General features: G+C 40.6%; 1 protein-coding gene across 2 annotated transcripts in view; it reads right to left on the bottom strand.

Moving 5' to 3' along the window:
- prickle2b (prickle homolog 2b) overlaps positions 1-20,773 on the bottom strand; it is a 273,503-nt gene that overhangs the window by 99,321 nt on the left and 153,409 nt on the right. Inside the window, exon 1 of one of the 2 annotated variants that reach the window (XM_086001495.1) lies at positions 12,772-12,963. The exons of the other annotated variant lie outside the window; for it this stretch is intronic. The gene's annotated coding sequence lies outside the window, so the exon portion shown is untranslated. Of the gene's footprint in view, positions 1-12,771; positions 12,964-20,773 lie in introns of those variants that run through there. 2 annotated transcript variants of the gene reach the window in all.

The following is a 20,773-nucleotide window of genomic DNA, read 5'->3' as shown; positions in this document are numbered from 1 at the left end:
GTTTAGGTTTTAAAATTTTATGAGTGGCAAGTTGCTGAAAGTGTGAGCTGATCATGTCGCAGCGAGGGAAACAGAGCATCTGGGACCTGAGTGAACAGGGAAAGCAACTGTGTATCTCCTTAACCAATCATGTTGACGGATTGTGAATTTACAGTGCAAGGGCTGAAAAGCAAGTGTAAGTGGGTGAATTCAATGTCAAATCAGGTACAGAAAGAGAGAGAGGGAAAGAAAGATTGGATTGAGAGAGAGGAAAAGAGAGACAGAAAGGAAAAGTCAAAAAAATTAAATCTCCAACAACAATTAAAACCTGATGGAATGAGACTCCACACTTGTAATAGTTAATATTCCATGGCAGAGAGGTAGATTGGCAGTAAGAATACTTATCGTGTCATTAAAAGGGTACTTAAGACTTCTAATGACCAGACTTAATTTTCTGTGGTGAGTTTGGTTCGTATTTACCACACAACTACAGCAACTTCATGCAAGTCAATGCAATTCAATGGCGAAGCAGACAGTGAGATGCTGTTTTCGCGAAGTTAACAGCAGAGTGGTGCAACTTGGACTGCAATTTTTGGATATTTGAGTTTACCCACATATCTGCACTTCGCTCGAAGTTGCTGTGCCATCTGCACATAAATAACGGCGAGCGCTATTAGCCTCATTGTTATTTTGACAGCAAATTATGGCCCAGTATATTAAAATATTTCAAAAATGGTTGTGAACACTGAATATGCTAAATAGATTGATTAATAGCAGTCATCACTGATGCTATCAGTCAATTATCCTCTTAGTAGATGTCTTCCATTAGCTTTGAGCACACATATTCCATCTTGGGAGATGTCACTGTCGTTAGTCAAAGCAGGTCATAGTTATAAAAATACTCAGATAAAAAGCTGCATCGGGATGTTAAATCACTTGCATATAATTTATACCAAGTGTAAAATTTTTCCTTCTGCACAAATTTTCATTTGCTTATTCTGCAGAGAAACTATTTGAACTGTAGGGATTATGAATAAACATGTTAAGTCTGTCAAATACAGTTACCATGAAAACAAGTAATTTTTAAATTGCTTACTGTGATATTTTTTAACATTTGTTTTTAATTTATGTTTCTTGCCAATTTTCTCCCCTTTTCTCGAGGGACCAACCCTGCATCATAACTCAGCCCAATCTTGTCTTCATCTGATGCCCACACACATAATCCCAGCAGGGGTCACTGGATAACAATCATGAGCAGGAGCTTTGGCTAATTTTTACCCCCATAACCTAGAGATGTCAAGGCCGATTGTATAATCACTACTGTACCATGGCTAGCTTGAAACAGGTCAAGAATTGAACCAGATTTGAACCTCAAATGATCTTGGTCTGTATGATTCAGGAACTCACTGGATAGACTTTCTCTGTCCTCATGAAATGATTTCAACCTTTAAATTTGATCAACATGTTTAAATCTATTTAAATTATTAATAACATAAATATTTCTAATTTGAGTTGGCTCAGCACACTGCTGTACCTAGTTATTGCTCTAGAGTGATAAGATGTGGGCTCATGTTTAAGATTACCCCACATGGTAAGGTAGACCAGAGGAAAAATGGCAAATAAACTTGGCTTGGATAGTTAATTCTGGCAGTTTCATAATATCTAACTGACTGGTTTCCCATCCAGGTCAGAAAGGTTCACAATGTTCACCATGTCTTTGTAGAAGGGGTGGGGGGGGGGGGGGGGGGGCGGGAATGGGGGGTGCAGTAAAGAGAGCGAAACAAAGATATGACTGCTATTATATTTCTAGTTCATGCAATTACACTTTGCAATCAACAAATTGGCCCAGAATTTCCTGAAAACGTGCACCATAGTAATGGTACATTGATGGAGTATACCATTATTATAGCACAGAAGTTCCAGGAAATTTTAGCATAAGTGACTAGCGCATTACTTACACCACTCCATAATTTCCTTGGACTTTTGCACTGCTCCTCCATGACCATCACTGAAAACTGCGAAGTGAATTAGTTGCGATTGCCAATTTCCTGAATTAGTACCACTTTGATCGCTGCTGCTTCTTAGACTTTGAAATAATGAAGCTGGTGGATTCCTGGTGGCTTGGTAGTGGTGTTTCATCAGTCCATTGTTCCATTGCTATTTGCTTTAAAGACTCTGTTTTATATAACCCAGTTTTATATAACCTCAGGAGATGCATGAAAAGGAATGTGCATGCAATTTTAATTAAGTGTCAAAAAGTATATTATTGTAAGTTTTTGTGTTTCCCTTTTAAATATCAATTTGAACACAAAATCTATTACGATTATAAAGGGATACCTGCACAATATATTGGATCGTCAATGTAGTCTGTACTTTTTTGGCATATTCACTTTTTCAATTTTAGGTTAGTTTCGTCAATTAAACTGGAGCTCTGAATTTATCAGTAACTTTATTAACAAGTGACTTTTAATGGAGAACAAAATACTGTGATAAAGCGTGGGTTTTAAAAAGTTTTCATTATATAAATGTTAAGAACTACACAGCCCTCAGATCCAAGGATGACACTTGTACCTGATTTTACTCCAAATTATATTACATTTGCAATACCAATGGTATCGGTGGAATTGATTACTGGTGGGAATCTCATTACCTGTTGTATAGATTTATGATGGAGTCTTGATAAAGGGTCTAGAAAGCTGATTCCCTGACGTCCTTGTGGAATTTGTAGTGTTAAAGCAATAGCAGGGCAATACACGTTGACCCTCATCAAATCAGACTCTGCAGGTGCCGATACCTTTGTAATGAAATAAGTAAGTATTCTTATTGTTAAATGTGACAGATATATTGATGATTCAAACAAGGCATCTTTATCAGGTATAGTGTCTTCAGTTTGACATTTTTTTTTTTTTTTTTAAACACGGCCTCAATGGCTTTGTTTCTTCAATGGCCCGTTAAGAATAAAAGTTAAAAATAAATTCCTCCTCTAAGATTAGTGTCTTCTTAGACCAGGATGAGGCCAATTTAATTGCAATGAACAAAAAAAATCCCAGAAAATGCTCAGCGATGAATCAACAAAGATCGATCTTTCCCCAAAGCTGCCATGACTGCCTGTGAACCCATCATCATTCCAACTGCCACTGGCTGCATTGCTCATGATTCACCACCATCCCCGCTGTGGCGTATTCTAATCAGTTCGTCAGGAAATTTTGGCGTGAATTCACCACTGAAGGATCAATGTGGTCTAATTTATGGCATTCGTCACCAATTTTGCCATTCCAGGAAATTGCGGGCCATCCATCACTTGCTATTCTGAAACAATTTGTACGTATGCCTTTTAACTACATTCACATTCTGATCATATGCAGAAAGCCTAACAAACATCCACATAAATCAATTATTAGGTGGGCCACTGGTTTACAGTGGCAGAATAAGTAAAATTCAGTTTTTATTACATGGTATTCTGAAACTTTCACTGTTGCTTTGGGGATTTCATTCTGTGATCCCTTCCATTTATAATTAAGGCTACTGAATAAGCTAAAGTACGTTTTCATTATATGGATTACGGGAAGCTTCTCGGAATTTTAGCAGTGTACTGGGGATCGCATTCTACAATTCCAACCATTTTTCTGTGAAAACTGCAATTTAGTGGTCTTGGTCATTACTAGTGTTAGTCACTATATATAAAAGGTCAAGTCAGTACAAACCAGCTATATGATTATGCAAAATAATGGATGCATTTTAGAAGATGAAGGGATGACATTTTCCCAACTAACGACATTCAATGCCATTTCAATGACTGCACCGCAAAACCTCTTTATTCAAATGTCTTTTCCCTTTACAGGCTGTGGGTATCTGTCTTGACAATATACTGTAGTGTTAACCACCTGTTCAGTTAAAAACAAAATGCCTGAAAGTATGCACAAGGCCATCTTTGTACAGCTGGCATGTAAGCCATTGTGTACTAACACTCTGAAAGTGACATACTATGCTTTTCAAGCAATTTTCTTCAAAAACATTGGAGCTATTTTGTCCAGTTCACAAAACAGCCATGATTCCGCCTTTGAACTATCAATGTCTGGATGTTTGGATTAAATACCGTCTATGTCTATTCCCTTTTTGTAAAAAAAAGACAAAAAATTGTTCTTTAATGAAGAGTGTTTAACTCATTTAAAATACAGCTGCAAGAGTGGATTATACCAAATTTACAGCTGTTCTGAATTATGCATCAGCACAGAACAATCAGACTGCTTTCTCCAGGACCGTGAGGCAACTTCAAATTTGCAGGAAAGTTGAAAGTGAGTGGACGACTTTAAAGTCTAATTCTATTACTGGTTAGAACAATTCATACTTACCAATATGGTTACATTTAATTGCAATACTAACTTAATTTATATTTAACATTCTACAAAAGGTTTCTCTATAATGATTTTAATTTATATTTGCACTCATTGTGTTAATTTGTTAAATGAAATAGAACCATTTCGGCTGTAATACTGTTCCATGGCAAATCACAGTTTTAAGTGTTAAGTGCTAAGAAATTCAATTCAATTTAAATTGATGCCACTACACTCAGTTAATAGTCAGATTTACCCATGGCCTAAATGACTTTATTTGGCAAACTATAAAATTGAGTCGAGGACACATGAGGCATTGTATACTGGCAGGTAATAAACAGTGAATATAAAGCAAACTATTATGAACAGTGAAAACAAGGAACACCATAAAGAAGTACATTGCCAAGTATTCCAGAAATGCAGGCCTTTTTGAACGATACCATATACATCCTGGCACTACTCCAAGAAAAGTCCCGTCAAGGTCATTCCCTTGTCCATTTCCTTACTTTAACATTTCCTGCGTACTTGTAGATTAAGCAAATCCCTTTCTGCATTGTGCTGAAGTGTTTATTTGCCACTATAACAAGAAACTATACATTTTGAAAGGTGAACTGGCACCTAAAATAATATAAAATGACTGCATAAATCAAAGGATATATTGTACAAAACATTAGCAGTGTAGCTGTTGCTGTAACTCATCATAATTCAGAGTTCCACATGGCTACCTTAAGAATTGATACTAAATTTTCTAAGAAACAATGCTCATATGTGGAAATTGTTTCTGCAACTAACCTGTGCTGTGAACAACATGGTCGTCTTCACTACAACATGGTGATTTCACCATTTAGTAATTAAAATATTTCAGTGCTCCTGCATGGAATTTTCAGAGCTAATTTTATTTTATGGTAAATTCTGTCTTGTGCTTAATTTAAAAAATATTCTCCATAACTCGCACACGCAAGTGACCTAGAATGGAAGTGACCTAGAATGGTAAAATAAGAACACAGTACTTTAGGTCTACAGCTCGAATGCAAAAAATTAACCCATGGACCCCAAATACATCTAAAGAAAATGAATGGAATAACTAAATACTGATATAATTGAAATATTAAAACAATTCAAAAGGAAAAACAAGAAAAGATAACCTACAATCTAAAGTGTAACTCTTGTTCTAAATGAGAAAATAAAATTATCTTGCATGATTGATACAGACATCATTGCTTCATTATGAAAAGCAAAAACAATTAAACACTTAAAGCCATTATTCATCAGAATGTCAAATTGTACAGTCAAAGCATAGCACCAAAAAAAGGGACAAACTCTAAATAACACAAAGACTGGAACAAATGTATGACTACGAGACAGAAAACAGTGCTGGAATGATTACTGAATCACTTACTCAATAAGTCATCCTATTTTTCTCCATTTCTGCGGGCTGAGATATAGCCATTTGGGAATGGCAAGCTAGCAAAATCCGTAACTGTAGATTCTTGCAATGTCAGCTTTATCAAAGCTCGAACACAATATGAATGCAGAAGAAGTAATGCATTCCACCACGTTATCAATACTCTTATTTTTCTTCTAGCTGTGCTAGCTTTAAATGGTTTGGATTTGCATAACGTTTGTTTGGATCTCAATGTCTGCATCATCGGTGATGCAGTCCTTTGCACCAAATATATTTAAGAATGATTTGGAACATTCTGCTTTGCATCTGTGGCTCTATTTTCCTTTCAGCAGGCTCCCCACAAGGCCATTAACATACCATCATACTTGCCTTATGTGTGAAAGGCAGACTTGCTAATTACTGTGCTGTGATTCTTACAAAACCAGAAAGCAACATTTTTTCTTTCTGCTGTAACCACTTCACCACTTAAAACTACTGCCTCACAAAATTAGACATTTGAAAGGAGAGTGGAAGAAAAAAATATTCTTACAGAAATTACATTAGCATAATGTACACTTATTTTGACTAGAATAATTCAAAAACTTGGTACAATTAAGACATTTTTATGCAAAGCCTTGCAATGTATATTACAGTTGGACCAATTTATTAAAGGGTTTCTGGCCTTTTCGCTCTCCTCCAAACAATTTTCTGCCCTCCTCTCCATGAGATTCCATGGGCACTGGTTACCCTCCTGTACCTCATCCAAATGACCGTTGTGCATGTTGTGAGGCTCAACAGTAACCACAGGCTATTTGATTGCAGGGAATAGCACAGCTAAGCCCAATGCTGACTAACCCAGCACACCCACACACACACTTCCAGCAGGGTTGCTGCATAGCAATCAAGAGCAGAAACTGTGGCTAATTTTCCCTTCCCTAATCCAACGGTGCTGCGGCCAATTTTAGCAACCTCCCCCCTGCTGAGCTCACCAAATCAACACTGACCACGGATAAACCATGGAACTCCTTAGTCTGTATGGCTCAGTTGTTTACTGGATAAACTTGTCAAGCCACTGAGAAAGACAAATAAGATATTTTTTTCATTAAAGTGAAAATTTACTTCACACAAATACTGATAATCTTACAATATAATGTACACCTATTGAATGGTAAGTAAGAGCAACCAAAGCACAGTTCTTTCTACACTTTGTCATTCATCCTCCAGGATTTTATAAGTACAAGCACCATAAACAGAATTAGGTACAAATAAATCTGTATATTTAACTGCACTGAGTATTTTGCATTAGGGGGAGGAGAACTGCTATGGTCTATAAGATTGACTTTTAAAGGGAGTTCCTTTATTATTATTGTCAATAATCATTCAGCTGTTTTATTTTAAAAAGTATTTGAATAGCTGTTAACACGAATGAGCAATAATATTTTAAAATGAGTGCTTATAAATAGGACATTCACATGGCTAGTATTTCTGTGTAATCAACATCTTATGAGCTCAATTTTTGTCTACATTTGACAGATTTAAAAATTATACTGCTGCAAATTTATAATTTGTATTGGTTACAGATTCCTAATGAAGCCAGCTAGCTCCATGCAGTTTCCCCCATCTCCAAACAAAATGGCCACTTTATTTACGTCAGAAATCACTCAAACATAATAAAAGCAACCTCATTTCTTCAAGGCTGTCCATTTTTAAACTGATCCAAATAAAACTTTAACAGTCAATACACATGGACATGATTTCTGAACAAAATAACGTTACCTTGTGTTACAAATATCTGTTTAATACTGATAAAGATGTATTTTTAGTTTTTTCTCTAAAACATAGTAAAGACGATGACATTCAATTCACCGCAAAGGGTTTCTGCTTCATCATTCCTACAAATTAATTTTTTGGCACAAACGTATAGGTTGCAACAAAATGCCTCTAAAAGCTTGGTAAAAGCTATATTTGGTTTTGTCTTGCTATTTCTCTTTCATGCAATCGTTTCATAGCTGTGTGGCATGCTATAAATTAAGGACACAGAAAACCAATGAATTCAGTAGTTTAAATAAAAATATCTTTCAAATATTTCAGCACAAAACAAAAGCTAATTTCAGCCACAGATTTCACATCAGCCAGAACTGAATGCTGCAATTTCCTGAAAACAGAATCTATTGACTATAAAGAGTCAACTAAAACCTTAGAAGAAACAAGCATATTAACTCATTACAAAGTACAATATAATGATTTTTTTTTTACTGTAATTGACAGATAGCTTCCAAAAAGTTCCAATGGCAACATTCCAAAATGGGTGGTGAAAGGTGTATAACACTGTGTGGTCTACCAACTGTGGAAATGAAAATCAGATTTACACAGTTGCCACGTCATCAGCCAGCATACCAGCAATTATTTCCCCATGAGATGCACATAAGTACTCTTCTGCCATATTCAGGCACTTTCATAGCACTAGCACTATAATTATGGTTTGCTGTACAGAACTGAAGTGGCAAGAATGGCTTCTCTTTTTGTATGACAGCCAAGCTAAATTTGAAAAGATATTAAAACTTGTTGCAAACGTCATCAAGTTAGAAATTTATACTAGCTCCATAAATCACTTGTGAAACAAGAAGTATTGGGCTCTAAGATGGCTGCTGTTATTTTATGAGTTTTTGAAAATGGTGGTCACCTGTGGATCAGGGAAGAGGTTGTTTAGAATTCATAATAGGGAGTATCAAAGCACTCCATTGTTTGTGATATGCATTAATCTTTCCTTTATACTACACCTGGCACAGACCAGTAGTTTTAAAAATCATATTCATAACTTCAATTTTATGGCCATGGACCTTCCCCAATGCCTGGGAAAGGATGTCCAGCAGCCAAAAAAAAAACATTCAATGATGGTCGTTTCTGTTGGCTAATGATGCCGTCTTTGGAAAACCAACTTCCAAAGTGGTTCATGGCTTCACTCCACATATTAGCATCATGCTCATTTGTGTGCAGTTCTACGGTGAAAGCTGGAACTGCCATTGATGGTAGCAGTGTAACAAAGGGGGAGCATCAGAGATGTGAATCAGACTTATAGCAAATGCATGTCTATCAAGAACAATTTACACTTCTAATCGCAGGAATATTCTGTGTACTTGTAGTTTAGTGACGTGTATTTCCTCACTTCCCTGTGGTATCACACATACCTGCCAACTAAACCAAAGATGCCTTTATGCCACAAGAGTGCAACCAATTGCAGCTGCACTCCATAGTTTAAAGAACTTGCTGTTCTGGAAGCCAATTCATAAATCACAAAATGTGGGTCTACAAATCTGGGTCACTGTATTACACACTGGATCCCAGAACACACATGATTGGCTCCTGATGCCAAATGCAAGAGAGAGAGAAGTTTGCACAGAAACTGCACTCCCTAAACAGGGACAAAAAAAATGTCAGCTTTGCAAAATTCATGTACATAATTAGGTGATATTCTTTTGGAAGACATAGCCTTGGAGATATTGGGAAATGGTTGGCTCATGAAGACAACTGGAGATGCATCATCATATCACAGATATTAACCACCCCCTCCCCCAACGCTGGGCGGGAGAGGTTCAAAACTAAAAATCGGGGAACGCATCCCCAACTCACATACAAGCCTGCCACCATTTTACAGCGGTGGCTTGCGTGCGTGTCCCGTCTTGGAGAGGCGGACACTTCATTATCACAATAGCAAAATACTGCGGATGCTGGAAATCTGAATTATCATATTTATTATCGCTTCATTATCATATTTAAATCAGGTTCCCACAGTGCAATGGAAGCCCAATTTAATTTTAATAGCTGCCGGCTGGGTTTCCCAGGGTCGGGAAAATTGGCAGCAAATATTTATAGATCTCCTTGTAGGCCACGAGGAGCGGGAGTGCTCCCCCGGCCCATCAAGGAAGCCTTTGGCCTCCCTTTCACCGAACATGGCCTGCTGTCGATCGCGGCCACTCTTCGCTAACGTGATCGCATACAAACTCCACCCGCCCCCACCAAGCCCTGATTACTTGCAATTGCTGAACTCGTCTGCCGTCACCCCACCCCCAAACTTTCTCTCCTCCCCCGCCCCCCCACACCAAGCCCCAATCTCTCCCTCACTTGTCAATCTGGCTGGTTGGTACCAGAAGATGATGATGAGGTCCTGCCGTTAAATTGAAAGTACTTTTTGTAAGCACATTATCTTGTAGATAAACCAATCAGACTGACTCATAGTTAAGTCTACCAATATTTAAATATATATACACACACGCGCTAAATATAAAAGCAATAATTTGTGATTATAGATGGCTTGAATATAACTTTTTTTTAAACTAAACTTTATGGAATTATCCTTTGTTTTTGGTATTTGTGCTTTTGCTGTAATCATGGGATTTAATGGAGACTTAAAAAAACTAATTTCCCAAAGAAAGAGCTAACAAATACTATTTTTCCCCATTATAATTAGTTGAAAACAAACATAAGCAAAACAAAATGTTCTTTTTGAAACAACTGCTGTATTAGTAGCTAAATGTGAAACAAAAAAATTACAAATTTACCCAACTTATAATCGCCAGTCAACCATTCAGCACAATTGGGCAAAGACAGCAGCTTGTAAGACATTGCTTGATGCACTATACACAATACTTACCGACAGTCACCTTTCAGATACTATCACTTACACTTGGTGTGAGTGTTGATAAAGACTTCAGAAATAGTGGAGTCATTAATTATTCACTAATTAGGAGTGCACTATGCCAAATACATATTCAATTTCTTTTACAAATTGAAAATTCAGATCTTTATTCATAGTCCTTCACAGAACAGAAAGAAAGGACTTATATCATTCAGTATAAATCTTTTTAGCAGTTAGCATGTTCCTTTATTTTTGTTAAAACTTTAATATCCATATTTGTGTAACCATTTCCATATCAGACTATATATCCAAACAGGTCTTTTACATTGCAGATTCATTGATATTGTGCAGCTAAAGGACTGCTGAAAATTTAACAAAAATCTTCACCATTATGCTATCTTTGTACATCCACCGATCAACAATTTAAAGGAAAAATGTAATTAGAAACACACACACACACACACACACACACAGACAGACAGACAGTTCGGATGTAATTATCGTTATCTAAATTGAAGTTAATTGTCTCAGGAGTCCTAAATCTTACAGCGGTGCATCTCATGCACTCTGTTCTCACTTGTATGCTTCAAGGACATGTGTCTTTTGAGCCCATAATCAGAAAAACAGAACCCTGGCCTTAAGGCATGCAAGTTAATTATCAGTAACTGAGCATTACAAAAATGTTTTGCATTGTTGAAAGGAATAGCGCACACACCAAAATATTTTACCTTTCACTAGATGCAAAACCATTTCAGATTACCAGCCAATTATTTTTGTCATACTATCCCCTTTCAAACCACAGAGAAGTAAGTAGCAAGCCTTTCAGATCTTCAAGAGTTAAATTACTGTTGGGACCAACAGCATTATCATATATCTGAAGTCACAGCACTTGGTTGAACTCAGATGTTGCAGCAGACGATGGCTGAAGGCAAAACAAGTCACGTTGCAGCACTACTCGGATTAATCAAACCCAGTACAAATACAATCGTTATTAGCTGCTAAAATGAAACCACATTATTTTTTGTTGTTGTTGGTTTCCTTTTAACAGTTGGGCCGCATAAGCAAGCCTGAATGATGCTGGTTTCCTGAACAACCTAAAAATCCATGGCAATGCAACACCGCATGCAGCCTTGAATAAACAAGATACAAACTTTGCTGAAAAGCTGTTCATTCGCTTTTTTAATGTTACATTTCTAAAAGCATAAAGATCATTGACCAAATAATCCAGAAGCAAAATGTATTACTGTCTGTGTCCTTGTAAGCTTATTCTCAAGTACATATTCATCAACAATCTATTCTCTGAATGTGAACCACTGCCATTTTCACAATTCTTGTTCAGGGTTTGAGAGATTTTAAAGCATTTCTATGCAGCAAATCTACTGCAGAAAACATACTCGTTATTATATTGAATACAAGAGGCCAATAGTATATTTCCTAACTCTTCCAGACATTCGGACAGAACAAGCAGACAACTTTGCTTTCTGCAAACAAGCCACACTGATAAATACTAACAAAAGGATCAAATTAAATCCAATGAAGATAGACTAATGTTAAAATTATTAAAGCACTTTTAATTACTGTAGTTCATTTTACAGAACAAATAAAAATGCCGATAACAGTGCTAATGTTTCTGCCCTCTCCAATGTTACCTTTCTAAAAGTTTAACCCTGCTGACACCGCTCGTGCAACATTTATTATAAAATTAGAAAATTGCAGAGATTAAATAGTTAAAAAAGGTGACCAGAATATACAGGATATTTTGTGAAACTGACTTAGGAAAATTTAAACCTACTGCAATACCAGGTGTCAGAAGGTTCACCATTTGCATTCTGTCATTCCTCTTAAATCCTAACAACAGCTGAAATGACACACACAGCTCTGCTCAGAAGCTTAAATAAACCTCAGACTCCCACAGATTCAGCTTCCCGTTGGAGACCCATGTTGACCCAAAAAAGAAAAAGGTTAGTTGTGTCTGGAATGCCACACATATGCTTATCAAATCTGCTCATTTTTTTTTAACCAGCTCGGAGATGAATATGCACACAACTACTTCTAATTAACATATACAGTAATATTTGCAATAACACTGAAAATTAATAAAAAGCCAATCAGCTTCCATGGCGCGATCCAATTAGTCACACAGGCCCACTGCAAGTGATGATAAAATTGCCATTATACAACTCTGTAGCTGCAGTAATTTAATATACTAAAAGACAAGCAGAAGCAGCAAGATTAAAAAGCAAGATAGATTACATCTTAATGGAAAGGATTAAAAAAAACTTCCACTTTACATTCTGCAGCACCACACTAACTCAGGATCAAGCAGCTTCAGAAAAACTCTTAGTATTATAGTTGCAAAAATTCAACATTTGAGGCAACACTGTAAAACCATTCCCTATACACAGGACCTAAAATTTAAAAAAAAGTGAAACACTTACCTTTACCAGAATTATTTCTGTGCCTATGTAATAACCACTGTAGCAGAAACAGAGAAGTGTTTTCAATGTCCTTTTAATGAGAAAGGTCTGGCTTCTACCTTAAATAGAATCTGCTTGTCGAGGCCCTGTGGGGTACTCAGCAAGAGGTGGAGAAGCATTCTCACACAGACTGTGGAACTGCCATTTGGAGTGGCTTTGCTATTCAAGGGCTGCGTAATAAAGAATGCCAGTCAGGTTACTTGGTAGGGAGCTCTCAGGCTCCCTTCCAGCTTGTCGAGACACCCAGCTAACCTCCAGCCTATTGGCAAAAGTCATCAGCTTAAGCCAAACCCACTGCTCCAACCAGAACTGAGTTATTAGAGAATTAGATTCCTTCAGCTTTAGAGGGGGTTATTGCTGGGAAAGGTCCTGCTCTGCATAAATCAACCATGAACGGCACAAAGATCACTTATAGTCTTTGCTATGTGAGTTCCCAAAATAAGGGTTAGAACTGTTGTGGTATTTCTTTTCTGTGTTTCAATCCCATTAGTACTGCTTATTTTTAACTTTTTTTTAAATATTAAAAAAGTTCATAAAATTTATACAGTGAGTACCTTTAATCCTGACAGCTGTACATAATTTAGTAGCCCTGAATTCAAAGTGATCAGTTCTTCACATATGGTTTTAATTGTTGTAATACATCCTGCATGCAATATTGCTAACAGGCATATTTTTATTTCCACAGCAGATGAATGCAGTTCCTGCATTTTTGCTGATCTACTACAACCTAAATACAATACCATGAAGAGGAGATGAACTATCAGTAACTTTCCATATGGTTCCATTTTAGGAGGATTTTTTGCTGTTGCTTAATACAGAAAATGTAACCCACTCTCCTTGCAAAGGGCAGAGGCATACTGTACTAAAGCTACTGTAGGAGTATATAATTATTAGATCACTGTGCAAAGAATAATTTTGACTATTATTTTCAAGTGCAATGTCTTTGCATCACTTTTTTTTTATAAAAAGAACAGGTATTGCAACCTTCATAATCTGGAAGCCACACAAATTAAGTCAGCTTCTACATACTGTTTAAAAGAAAGAGAATAAAATGTTTGATCAGTCAAAAAATGTATTAAGAAATAGAATGTTGTTCCGTTATATTTACATCTATTTCTTCAAAGATCTTCCACACAGACACTTGGCGGTAATTTGAACTTAACCTGCCTGGTCAATGAAACGTCAAACTGGCATCAGACCCGTGTCTGCCTCATTGCGCTGGGCAGGTTAAGTTAAAATCTGGGTGTTAATATCTGTAGTGTATGTGCCTTTAAGTCAGAACTACTTTTACAGCTCCTGTATACTGTAGTACCGGCAGTGACCACACCGGTATATAAGCTTTGCGCATGCCTCTGTACCCACAGTCTTGAGACTACCCTCCTCCAGTAAAGACCTGTTTATTGTTAATGTACAGTATCCGTGTGATTATTTAATAACAGCATATCCACTGAACCACGGATCCAACAGTGGTGACGAGTGTCGATTCGAATCTACCTGCAACATAAAAAAAAAAGTCGAGGCCAGGAACACGGGCGTCGACCACGAGCAACCGCCCAGCAGTCAGGCAGAGATTGAACTTCGCAGGGGAGGCTGTGGTGAGCCGGGCTTGGTTCCCCAGCCACAACGAGCAGCAAGAGACCGACGACAGGTCCAACGCAGACCCTTCCCGAGCAGCGGCGGCTGGGGCTGACCGACGGCGGAGAGAAAGCCGAGCAGCGTCGACGGGGTAAGACAGAGGGTGAAGAGTGCAGGGCGCAGCCGGGGGTTGAACATCGAGCGGCGTCGAGAAAAAGAAAACAAACCGGAGAGAGAGAGGGTAAAGAAACAGCTGGGTTCTGGACTGAGCGGCGTCGAAAAATATAAAAAGAAGAACGCGCAGAGCACAGCCAGGGCTCACGGGCTGAACAGGGTCCGCGGGGCGAAGAAAGGGGAGCGCGGGAGACGCCATTGAGCCGCGGAGAAGAAGGAAGAGCGCGGGAGACGCCATTTTTAGAAGCCGCAGCGGAGAAGAAGGGCGAGCGCGGGAAGGAAGGAAAGCGCGGGAGACGCCATTTTGTGCCAGCGGAGAAGAAGGGGAAGCGCGGGAGGCGCCATTTTTGACAGTTAACTCACACCCAAGGATTTCGAAGAGTGGCAGTATCTCTACGTTCGACAATGAAGTCGAAGATTGGGCGACATATGTGGAACGTATTGAGGTGTACTGCAGGGCGAATGAAGTGCCAGATGCTAATAAAGCACTGGTTCTGTTAAATTCCTTGGGTGCAAAAACTTATGGGTTACTGCGAAATCTAATAACCCCAGAGAAGCCGGTAAACAAGAATTTTGAAAGCATAGTAGAAATCCTACAGGACCAATTAAACCCCACACCACTGCTGATAGCAGAACGATTTAAGTTCCATAAAAGGAACCAACACAAAGACGAAAGCAATGCTGAGTACCTAACGGAACTGCGTAAGCTATCGAAACACTGCCAGTTTGGAGCGGGACTAGCAGACACGTTAAGGGACAAGTTTGTGTGTGGGCTACAAAGTGAAGGAACCCAGAAACGGCTTCTATCAGAAAAGGACCTTACGCTGGACAAAGCTTTCAGTATGGCAGTATCACACGAAGCAGCCGCAACAACGGAGATACAATGGAGACCACAAGAATATGGCACCAATGAAATGTCCTATGGAACAGGGAAGTGCTATCGCTGCGGCAGAACAACACATGACCAGAAAGATTGTTGGTTCAAGGACCAAGTGTGCAGACAGTGTGGGAAAGCAGGACACATAGCAAGAGTCTGCAGGTCTGGGAAGAAAACCAACAGTAAGAAATCTCCACAGGAGAAGTACAAAAAGGTACACCAGGTGATGGACAGTGGTTCAGACGAACAGAAAAGTGACACAGACTCTGGAAGCAAGGAGCTGGGTTGTCTGAAACTACATAAGGTAACAGAAATGGAGGATCACCAGACTATCTGGGTTACACGCAAGATAGACAGAGTCCAGGTAAAAATGGAATTGGACACAGGGTCAGCTCTAACAGTCACAAATCAAAGAGACTACAAGCGGCTATTTTCACACATACCCTTGAAAGCTACAGAGATTGTCTTGAAGACGTATACGGGGCAAAAAGTCTACCCCAAAGGAAAAATAAGGGTGAAAGTGACATATAAAGGCCAGGAAATACCTAAAATGGATATATATGTATTGCCAGATGGAGGACCACCACTGCTAGGACGTGAATGGATCCGGAAGACACAATTAGATTGGCATTCCATACAGGCACTGAAGGTTGAGGCCAAAAAGGATGATGACGTCACACCTGGACGACTGTCAAAAATGCTAACTGACACAAAAGAAGTGTTCCAGGAGGGATTAGGAACACTAAAAGGAATAACAGCAACGATTAAAATAGAGGAAAATGCAAGCCCAAAGTTTCTGAAGGCCAGACCAGTGCCTTATGCGATCAGACCAGCTGTTGAAGCAGAGCTGGAAGGGTTGGAACGTTCAGGAGTACTGTCCAAAGTGGACTGGAGCGAGTGGGCTACACCCATCGTTCCTGTAATGAAGAGGTCGTTGAGTAATACGCCTGGGGAACCAAAGAAGGTCCGCATCTGTGGGGATTTTAAGGTGACAGTGAACCCAGTCCTTCACATGGTGCAATATCCGCTTCCACGAATTGAGGATATTTTCGCCTCGCTATCTGGAGGTAAACGCTTCACCAAAATTGATCTAGCCCAGGCATACTTGCAAATGGAGGTAGAAGCAGCTTCGAAACAATACCTTATGATCAACACTCAAAGGTCTCTATCAATACAACCGGCTGGTGTTTGGAGTAACCTCGGCTCTGGCTATCTGGCAAAGGGCGATGGATCAGGTCCTGCAAGGGATTCCAGGGACCCAGTGTTATTTGGACGACATCTTGGTCACGGGCGAAAATGATGGTGATCACCTCGCCAACTTGGAGAAGGTGCTCACCAGATTAAAAGGAGTATGGGCTACGAGCTAATCGCCACAAGTGCGAGTTTTTCCAGAAACAGATCTCGTATTGTGGCCACGTCATCGATGAAGAGGGGTTACATAAGTCCCCTGACAAGATTGAGGCAGTAGTCAAGACTCCAGCACCGGAAAATGTGTCACAATTAAGGTCGTTCCTTGGGCTGTTAAACTGCTACCACAAGTTCTTACCAAATTTGTCTACGGTATTACACCCACTGAACACCCTACTGCAAACAGGGGTACCATCGAAGTGGGATGACGAACGTAGACGAGCTTTCCAGAAGTGTAAAGAATTGATCACATCAAAAGAGGTGTTGGCCCATTTCAACCCAGCACTACCAATTCGTTTGGCATGTGATGCATCACCCTATGGTATTGGAGCGGTGCTGTCGCACAAATTCCCAGACGGGTTGGAGGCCAGTAGCCTTTGCGTCTCGGTCACTAACCTCAGCCGAGTGCAACTACGCCCAGATTGACAGGGAGGCCGTCAGCCTAGTATGGGGAGTAAAAAATTCAACCACTATCTGCATGGGCAGAAGTTCACCTTGCTGACTGACCACCAACCACTTGTCTCCATCTTTAATCCTAAGAAGGGCGTTCCAGTGATGACTGTACAGCGGTTACAAAGATGGTTCCTGTTTCTCGGGGCGAATCAATATGAAATAGAATATAAAGGCACGAAACAGCATGGGAACGCTGATGGGCTATCGCGCCTGCCACTGCCTACTGTGGAGGAAGCACCAGCAGTGGACCCTATCGAGATATTTTATTCATCAATAATTGAACAATTGCCAGTAACAAACGCGGATATAGAGAAGGAGACCCGCAATGATCCGACGCTGTCGCGGGTATATGAATTGACGGTGAGGGGATGGCCAACACATGGCGACTCACTGTTGCCAGCATTCTCATCCAGAAGAGAACAGCTGTCAGTATGCCAGGGGACAGTGATGTGTGGATCCAGAGTGGTGATTCCACCCAAGTTAAGGGAGAGTGCTAAATGAGCTACATGAAGGTCATCTGGGGGGAGTGAAAATGAAAAGCCTTGCTAGGGCTTGTGTGGTGGCCGGGAATCGATCAACAAATCGAAGACCTAACTAAGAGCTGCTTAGGATGCCAGAAGGTCCAAAATGCACCACCACATGCCCCTCTACACCCATGGGAGTGGCCCTCCTCTCCATGGCAACGGGCGCATATTGATTTCGCTGGTCCATTCATGGACTCAAGTGTTCTTAATAGCAGTGGATGCTCATTCAAAGTGGCCTGAGGTGATAAAAATGTCTTCAACCACTACAGAGAAAACGATTGCAGTCCTACGGACCATATTTGCCAGAAACGGTTTGCCAGAGCAGATTTGCTCTGATAATGGACCACAGTTTGTGTCCGACGAGTTCCAAAAATTTATGAGAAGGAATGGGGTAAGGCATTACACATCCGCCCCGTATCATCCAGCCACCAATGGATTGGCTGAGAGGTTCGTACAAACCTTTAAGAAGGCGATAAAGGCCATGTGAGACGATGAAATTCCACTACAGCATAAGATGGACAATTTCTTCTTAGCCTACCGAAACGCGACACATGCAGTTACCAACCAGACCCCGGCCATGATGTTCTTTAACCGAAGGTTGAGATCTCGTCTGGACTTGCTCAGACCAAATGTGCGAAGTAATGTTGAGGACAAACAATTCCAGCACATCAATGAGAAGCCGACAAGGAGCTTCAATGTAGGGCAACCAGTCTTGGCCCGTGACTATCGAACAGAGAAATGGCAACCCGGAACGATATGTACAAGGCAGGGGCCATTAATGTACACAGTGGATGTCGGGGAGAACATTGTGAGATGCCACGTCGATCAGATCTTAGCATCACAGGAATGCGTCAACCCCATGTCTCGAGTACCTGGGAATGAACCCGACATACCGGTAGCATCTACTTCAGACCCAGTAGCAGTGGAACCCGATGAACTACCCGATGAAAAGGGGTCAGAATCGCCTCTGCACCAAGAACAAGAACTTCCGGAAAGGCACTATCCCGAAAGGGTCAGGAAGCCGCCCCAAAGACTGAATCTATAAATGGACTTTTGTTGTTTAATGTACATGTTGAAATGTTAATTATTATTTGAATATTAGGGGTACTACTAATCTAAAAGGGGAGGAATTGTAGTGTATGTGCCTTTAAGTCAGAACTACTTTTACAGCTCCTGTATACTGTAGTACCGGCAGTGACCACACCTGTATATAAGCTTTGCGCATGCCTCTGTACCCCCAGTCTTGAGACTACCCTCCTCCAGTAAAGACCTGTTTATTGTTAATGTACAGTATCCGTGTGATTATTTAATAACAGCATATCCACTGAACCACGGATCCAACAATATCCACACCTCTTGCATGGAGATTGAAATTTCCAACGTTGACTTGGCGAGAATATGTGGGTTAAGTGGGAGAGCATCTCACTTGCACGGGCTCAGTGAGCAGAGTGTCGCTACACATCTCAGGTGCCCACCACCCCACATCATTGGCAAGTTGGTTCTTGTACAGTAGGTGCCCTGCTTATTTAAAACTTGCAAAAAGAATGCTGTCCATGCGGAAACCAGATGGGTGGGCAGCTAAAAATCGACCAGGTTAATTACCCGCCCCGAGATCACACCGTCCGCATGGATCCCACACAAAGCCGGAGGGGTCCTTTTTTTTTTTTTTAAATCGAGGTCCGATAACGTCCTCTCGCAATCTTAAAGTCAGGTCTAAGCGGGGAAGCGGCTGTGGATTTCCCGCCAGGCAGAAAAAGAGTTGGGACTTGCCGGGAAATGAAGAAGCCCAAAACAGTAAGTTTGTTACTTTCCTTTGTGCTGCCAGGATGATGAGGGTGCGTCTCCGAGTCTCACACTGCCCCTTCCCTCCTGTAAGACACTCCTTGGACCCCTTTCCCCACACTTATCTGAGTGCTGGAGGGCAGCCATGGTCCACCTGATTTTCCAGATGCCGGCAGCCATTTCCAAGCCAGGTGGGTCGACCGGCAGCTTGTTAATGAGGTCCAGGAGTTAAAATATCCCGGGCCTGATTTCTGCAGCAGCGGATGAGCAACTCACCTCAACACCAAACCACCTAAAATAGGGGCCAAAGTATTTGGAAGAACTAAAGTAAGGAAGCTTTGTCTTTGTATGGATAACTATCCTTGAGAAACAGGACTCGGAGGGGGAAATTCCACTTGTGCTCAAAATGGCCAGTGTCCCATTCGCACACCCGACGAGGTCAGCGAGTGGCAAGAGTAAAATTGGTGCTCGTGCCTGATTTGACGATTGGCGAGCTGTCAGCACTACTCTTGGCGTTTATTGGAAGCTCACCGATTGGCAGCGGCAGGAAAGCGGGGTCAATGATACCATTTAAAGGCAGCCTGCACTCCCTAAATGGAAGGTCCACTTTGGCTGTTTTGAATCAGAGCTCTGATTCATTGCTGTAAAGAGAAGATGGTGGCTAGAAGAAGTTCTACAAGGGCACTCCAATTTTTAGACACTGCTCTAGATGTCCTCATGGAAGAGGTGACGAGGAGAGAGCTACTCTTTCCAGTGGAATGAAGAGTGGCTGTATACCACCAACTTCTCAATGCATTGGACTGCCTGCCAACGAGCCTGTGCATCATGTCAGACAGTATGGCGGAGTCCACCTCCCAAATTGTGTGAGGCTATCTTAAAGGGTATGGTCACAATGGAGCATATGGTCACCTCTATGCACACTGCAGTGGAGCCCTCACTTTTGGTGTTAGCGCTGGCATCTTTAATGGGAACTAAGACTGCTTTCATTGTGGTTCTGGGTTTAACATATCCTCCGCTTGAAAAACATGGATAGGGACTTCCAAACCATCACATCGCTCCTGCACTCTTCTTGCGCAGAGCAGTGGGAATGCAGAGGTGCAGCCCATGTGAGTGGCAGAGGGGCCATTGAAGAGGCCTCACTAGGGGCTAGTGGGGTTGCAGCATGCCTGCA

Source organism: Somniosus microcephalus, chromosome 11 (assembly GCF_052327205.1).
Source record: "Somniosus microcephalus isolate GS21.2 chromosome 11, FLI_Smic_1.0, whole genome shotgun sequence".
NCBI lineage: Eukaryota > Metazoa > Chordata > Chondrichthyes > Squaliformes > Somniosidae > Somniosus > Somniosus microcephalus.
Note: the sequence above shows the minus strand (reverse complement) of the source record. Positions and strands in the feature narration are given on the sequence as shown.